This window comes from Malania oleifera, chromosome 5 (genome assembly GCF_029873635.1).
Source record: "Malania oleifera isolate guangnan ecotype guangnan chromosome 5, ASM2987363v1, whole genome shotgun sequence".
NCBI classification, from domain to species: Eukaryota; Viridiplantae; Streptophyta; class Magnoliopsida; order Santalales; family Ximeniaceae; genus Malania; species Malania oleifera.
Genome location: NC_080421.1, coordinates 75,505,789 through 75,512,882, shown reverse-complemented (window position 1 = coordinate 75,512,882; position 7,094 = coordinate 75,505,789). Strand labels below are relative to the sequence as shown.

Here is a 7,094-nt window from a genome sequence, read left to right as displayed (position 1 = left end):
TCTTCTTTCTCATTCATTCTCTCTTTTCTTTTAATTAATTGTTTAAGTTAATATTGTGTTTTTCAGAGTGACCTTTTTAATTAAAATCTTGGAACTTTTAATTTCTGTTTGGTTTCTATTAGAGTTTAGCTTTTAGTTTGCATTTTGTTAAGTTCTTGATCGAATTAAAATAAGTTTTTATTTAAAATTGTGATTGGTTGAGTTTTTAGAATTGTGTGTTTTAGTTTACATAGGAAGGTTATCGTTTTTAGTTTTTATTCCGATGTTCAACGCTTGTTCCAATTCTTGTTCGATTGTTAACATAGGATTTCCATTTCTCAGTGTTAATTTTGTGTGCGTTAGAATTTAGGATTTAAATTGCATGTTTATTTAATATATCAAAAGAAATCTCAAACAATCTAGAAAACCCGAATCTGAATTGAGTTCAGTGCCTTTTTTGTTTCTTATTTTCTAATTGGAATTACGTAAAATTTGAGATTAAACTATATTCCCTAAGGAGAGGATCTGGCCTTTGGGTTGAATATTACATGAAAGAACTCCTATACTTGGGATAGCTTCCTAACTACTCATTTTTAGAGTAAGCCAAGTTTTTGGCGCCGTTGCCGAGGAATGTCGGTCTTAGTCTCAAATTAGTGTTTTTCCCATCATTTTAATTACTCTCATGAAAAAATTTAAAAAAGAAAAAAATTAAGTTTTGAAAATAAATAAATAAATAAATATAGCTGCACCCGCACCACAGACGCTTATGGATTTTTTGCATCTTACACACACCACTGCACCATCTTACACTGTTTTACCTAATGATGAACTTGACTTCATGATGCAGTGTGGGAGGACGTCATTGATACCTCAGTTCTACAAGACGGAATCTGAGTGTCCTTACTGGCACCTGACGGAGCTTGAGTTGACTAGCAATATTTTTTTCTCTCATGCTAGAACTAATGAATTTACTAGACTATGTTTATTTCTTGCCTTCTTTAAGGATAGGGCGAAGATGTGGTTTAATTCTTTAAGACCTCACTCTATCTCTAATTGGGCTGATATAGAGCGTGAACTTCTACATAGGTTTTGTTCCCCCCCCCCCCTCCCCACATAGAACTCAATTTTTGCAAGAACAAATCATTTAGTTTATACAAAAGGGTGATGAGACTTTTCGGGCTTGCTAGGAGAGGTTCAAGGATCAGTTAAGTACTTGTCCACATCACGGATTTGAATCATGGAGATTAATTAATTGTTTCTATACAGCTCTTACTCCTGATTGCAAGCACTTTGTCCAGTCCATGTGCAATGGTGAACTTTTTAGCAAGGAACCGGATCAAGCACTATCATCCTTTGATTACCTAGCTAAAAGTGTCCAACAATGGAATACACGATACGATCAGGCACCCATGACAGTACAACCTATCTGCACAATCAGTGGTGGAGATAAATATGAGCCAACATATTACCCAGACACTCTTCCACCTCAGTATCAGCCACAACATATCCCTCAGAGTTGTGCGCCGTCAAGATTTCAATCTAATGCAGCACCTGCTCCACCGGGGATGTCTCTTGAGGATGCCTTCCAACAGTTCATGCAAATTCAAATCAATCAGTATACTCAGGCCATAAATGAATTTTAGGACACCGCTAATGCGATGAGCATACAGTTGGATATCTCAGAAAAAGGGGAATTTATAGTGGAACCTTAGCCTAATCCTTAAGAATACTAGCTGCAACAATAACAAATACATAATGTTTCTCTTAAGACAGTGGAGGCCGTCATTACTTTGAGAAGTGGGAAAGAAATTTCCCAACTTGAGATGCTCATCGACAGACAAACAGTTGTCTCAGCACCTGAAGTTACGGCTAAGACTGATCAAGTCAAAGAAAAACTAATGGAACCAGACCTATAAGTGAAGCAGTCAGTTAATGAGGAGGCTGATACTAAAAAGGAGTACCAACTTGTGGTACCTTATCCTCAGAGCTTGGTAGTCGTAGAACCATCACTCCCAACTAGAATAAATGTCAAAGAGTCCAATGCTAAAGCAAATCCCCACAGTGGTAAGATGATTGGTACACCAGATAAAGAGGGTGAGTAGAATGGTGAATGTTTAACTTTTAAGGAACCAGGTAAAACTTTTAATGCTAATGCTCCTGAAGAACTAAATATAATTGTTCCAACAACATTTCCTTTAAAACCAGATCGTAAAGAAGTAATTTCCTGAAAAATATGCTAAATAAATACCTTTCTTGTTAAAACAAGAAAGTTAATTTGCACATATATTGTCTGGTATTTTGAAAAGTATTAATTCATTTGAGGCTGACTTTCATCCAGGTATGCAGACTTATTCATTGTGGTGGTTCAAATTTGGAGACCTGCTAGTTCAATTAATAGACCTACACCCACTAGACGAAATTCCTCCAGAACCTCCGTTAGACAACTGTGTTATTTTTCTTTCCCTTCTTTTCATTTTGTTTTACCTTATTTTATTTTTAGTTAATTTTCAGGTACATTTTTCTATAGTTTCAGTTTTTCTTTTCCATTACTTCTCCACCCAAGTACGCTCTACTTCTCCCGTGCACATCTTTTCTATCTCCCCTATGCTTTCACATTGAGGACAATGTTCCATTTCAGTTGGGGTGGGACGGGGTGACAATTTGCATATGACACTGTGCACATCTGCTTGCTAGGATTTATATTATAAAAAAATAAGAAAGAAAGAAAGAATATTAAGGATAAACGATTATGTCATGATTAACACTGACACATACCCTTCACATACTTGTATATAACCTAAGAGTTACACACTCGAGTCATTTATGCATAGTTTCTCTTTATATGATTTTGTAACTCCATAAGGAATTGATTGGTAGTACACTCATGTTAATTAGGGTATATAAACTCTTGTACTTATATGGTATCTCATGAGGCTGAAAATACTTGTTTACATGACTTGTAGCACTTAAGGTTCCTTGTAAGAACTGAAAGAGCGCCCGTGGTGACTATGGCACCTTATAAGGCATTGTTGAGCTATTTATCGTTCTTTTAAGTTTTTGACATCAGCTCAAAGTTCATTAAACTCAACTTTTTTTTTTTCTAAATATTCTTTGTACACTAGTCTATGTTTTTGATTTGCTAGCCTAGAGGTGACATCTAGTGGGAAGATAAAAACCTAGGTATTGTAGCATACTCAAGATGTGAAGGCCAAAAGAAGTGTAATGATTGTCCTAATTGACAATGAAAATATAAAATGAAGAATGAGTAGAAGAAAGAATAAGACAAATAGAAATGCACATGAAATGAAACTCCAATGCTTGCTCCACAAAAATACCATAAAAAGTCAAGGACGCAACACATGTTTTCCACGTATGAAGATTCTTCAACCGCTTAATGCCTCAGATGTATTTACACCAAGTTTGTGAATAAGTTGATCTAGGGGGGTCTTGATTGGACACGGCGAGTAGGTGAGATGATGCTAGGGTGAAAGATCTGACACCTCACAAATAGGCTGGATCCTTTTTAGACTAATCCACTCCATACATTTAGCATTTGTTCCTTGCAATATGTGGGATGTTTGATCACGATATTCCTCCTCATATATGACAAGCAAACCCATTCCTTTCGAGTATTTTTTAGGGTGTACCAGTTAGGCCAAGTCAAAACGACCATTTTGTACGTGTCCATTGGTATCCTAGGTGTAATGAGTCACACACATCACACATTCCTCAAGATTTCACCTGTTTATACTCAAACTTATATGACCGCATTAACTCTGAATAGTACCACTGGTTAACTTCATAAGAGTATACTACTCTTAATTTCTATATAATGATGAAATTTGCATAAGTAACGTGCTACGAAGTTGTATGCATTGAATATGAATGAGCTGGTGTGAAATTTTGTTATATTCCTATATGTGAAATGGTATGGCTATGTCGCATGTGTATCCATGTTGTTGGAGTTAGTATTTGTGGATTCCGTCCTGAAATTTATTCACATTATTTGCTAGACACTAGCAAAACGCTAGTTATGGGGTGTGATTACACCCTTAAACTGCATAATTAGGTGGTTTAATTCATGCATTGGGGCTTATATTTTTAATTAAAAACCTAATTACTCTCAATATTTTAACACGGTGTCCTAATTATAATATTTGGGCTTTATTGAGCAATTTATGAATTTTGGCATTTTTTTATCGCAAGAAAATTATCAGGAGCAAAAACTGGTATCAGTTCGTAATTTGTGCATAATTTTCTCGTCCAAGTTTCAATCGAGACGATTCAAAATTACGGAGAAAGATGAGAAGATTATTTACAACTTCCATGTTTTGAGCATTGAGAGAAATGGGCTCTAAGATGGCCAAAATAATCCTCGTTCGCCAAGGATAAAATGAAGAGGAAATAAGAAAGGGAAACAAAAAGAAGAAAAAAAAAATGATGTCACCCGGCCATGTAGCCGGTTCCGGATGCTTCTCGGGTATTTTTTGGGTAGGGCAGTAGCTCCCCTTCCCCTCACAAATTATTTATTTTTTCCGTTCTTTCATCGGCACCCAGCTCCCCTCTCCTTCCCTTCTCTCCTTCCCTTCTCTTCCCTTCCTCTAACTCTCCCTTGCTTCCTTTCTCTCCTCTGTCTCTCTAAACTTTTTCCCTCTCTAATTTCCCTTTCTCTCAGCACCTAGCTCCATCACTCTCTCTAACTCTCATCTCTCATTCCTTTCCCTCTTCTCCTTCTCTGCCTTCTTTCCTTCTTTTACCTGCTGTAGCCTTGTCTCCTTCAACCAGCTCCAGTCGAAGACTTGAAGCTCCTCTACCCATCTGTTGTTCCAGGTATGTGCCTGCTACTATGACAGCTTCATCCCACGACTAGCCGAGACCTGCTCCTCGTATGCTGCTCCAAGAAGTCCTCTACTGCAAGCTGGCCACCTTGTTATTCCTTGTTGCTGCTACTAGAAACCCACTCCAGCTAACCCGAGAGCCTGCTACAACCATGTCCCCACGCTAGTTACTGTTGTACCTGCTGATTAAGCGCCAAAACTGCGTAATTGGGCACTTTAACCCAGTCTTTACGGTTTATATTTTTAATAAAATGTCTAATTATGTATAATATTTTAACAAAGTGTCGAATTTATTATTCTTGAGTTTTATTGTACAATTTATGAATTTTTGGTAATTTTTTGTCGCAGGAAAAGTCCCGGGAACAAAAAATGAAACCTGTTTGTATTTCGTGCATAACTTTTCCTTCCAAGCTCCAATCGATACGATTAAAATTTTTAGAGAAAGAGGAAAGGATTATCTACAACTTTCATGTTTTGAGTTTTGTGAGAAACGGGCTTCAGAAGGGTCAAATTTGGTGATGAACAGAGAATGAAAAAAATGAAATATATATATATATAAGAGGATATGTGATGTGACCCGGCCATGCAAGCCGGGTCAGATCCAATTGGGTCAGGTTGGTCTTGTGGATCTATGGCAGAAAAGCCCCTCCTATTTAAGCTCCCCTCTTCTCCTACGCAGGGTGTGCCACCAACACCCTTCTCTCTCCCTCAAACTCTCCCTCTTCCCTTCTCTTTCTCCCTTACTTTGTTCTGTTCTCTCTTGCTCTCTCCCTCTCCGTAGCATTGTTTTTTCTTTCTTATCTCTCTCTTTCCTTTTATCCTCTCAGCTTCCCTACTCTGTCTCCCTCTTCCATTTGCAACTCCCTCCAGTAGCCGTAAGCCACCCTCTCCGAGAGCCTCCTCAACCAGCAACTCCAACTCCAGCCCAGAACAGCATCCCCAGCACCCCGAGCACTGTATACAACACAACTCTTGACCACCTCTGCCTCTCAGCCTCCACAGTAGAACAGAGCACAACCACTGACAGCCATCCTCTGCAACTCTCTTGACGGCCATTCCACCACAGCTCCTCCGGCCTTCATCACAGTAAACACCCACAGCACAGCAATTATCAGCCGAAGCCCAGCCACCCAAGACCACAGCTGCTGCCACAGCTCCATGGATATGTTCTTCTCTCTCTCTATTTCTCTATCTCTATATTTCTTTTCTGTTCTGCTTTCTCTTCTTTTGTCTTTTCTTTTCTTCTCTTTTCTTTCTCTTTATTTTTAAATTACAATTGGATACTTTTTTTATTTTTTTATTTTTGTTATTAAAGGCTATGCTTTTCTTTTCTTTATTTTCTTGTTATTATGTTAGTCATAAACAGTGATTTTGATTATTGGAGTTTATTAAAAAAAAATTGAGTTTTAGGATTGTTAAATTAATTTAGTATCATTGCATTTTAATTATTTAGATACTTTCTCAAGTAATTTTAGTGTTGAATTAATTCGCATTATTTAAATACTCTAGAAAGGTTAAATTTTTATTGCGTGTGTGTGTGTTTGGTTTAGCTTCCATTGTGTGTTTTTAATTTCATGTTCTACGTTTTCATTTTTTATTAACGCGTGTCCCAATGTTTTTTTAAGTAGACGTAGGGTTTCTATTCTTGTTTTCTTTTATTTAGTGCATGTTATTTGAGAGTTTTAAATTACGTGTCATTTAATTCATCAGAAGTGAAATTGAACCATCTTGAAAATCCCGAATCTGAACCGAGTTCAGTACGTTTTTATTTTCTATTGGGAGGATATGAAATTTGAGATTAAAACGCATTCTCTGAGGAGACGATCTAGCCCTAGGGCTTAATATTACATGACATAACTCCTATACTTGGGATAGCTTCCGAGTTGCTCATTTTTCGAGTGAGTCAAGTTTTTGGTGCCGTTACCAGGGAATGTCGGTCTTAGTCTCAAATTAACATTTTTTTTTTCCATCATTTTTATTAGTTCTATGAAAAGAAAAAAAAATTGAGTTTTGAAAAATGGTTGCACCTGCACTGCTCACGATAATGGACTTTTTGCAACTTGAATATGCCACTGCATCCTCTTCCACTGTTTTGCCATATGACGAGCTTAATTTCATAATGCAGCACGGGAGGACGTCATTGCTACCTGAGTCCTACGGGACGGAATCTGAGTGCCCCTATCAGCACCTAGCAGAGTTTGAGTTAACCTGCAACATGTTTTTCTCTCATACTAAAACTGACGAAGCTATTAGACTGAATTTATTTCTTACTATTGC

The 7,094-nt window shown here is 37.4% G+C and overlaps 1 non-coding gene across 1 annotated transcript; it reads right to left on the bottom strand.

Annotated features, from left to right (window-relative positions):
- Positions 1-1,102: 1,102 nt before the first annotated feature.
- LOC131156870 (small nucleolar RNA R71) lies at positions 1,103-1,210 on the bottom strand. The gene has a single exon (XR_009137135.1). It is a non-coding gene; the product is annotated as a small nucleolar RNA R71 (small nucleolar RNA).
- Between the last annotated feature and the right edge of the window lie 5,884 nt (positions 1,211-7,094).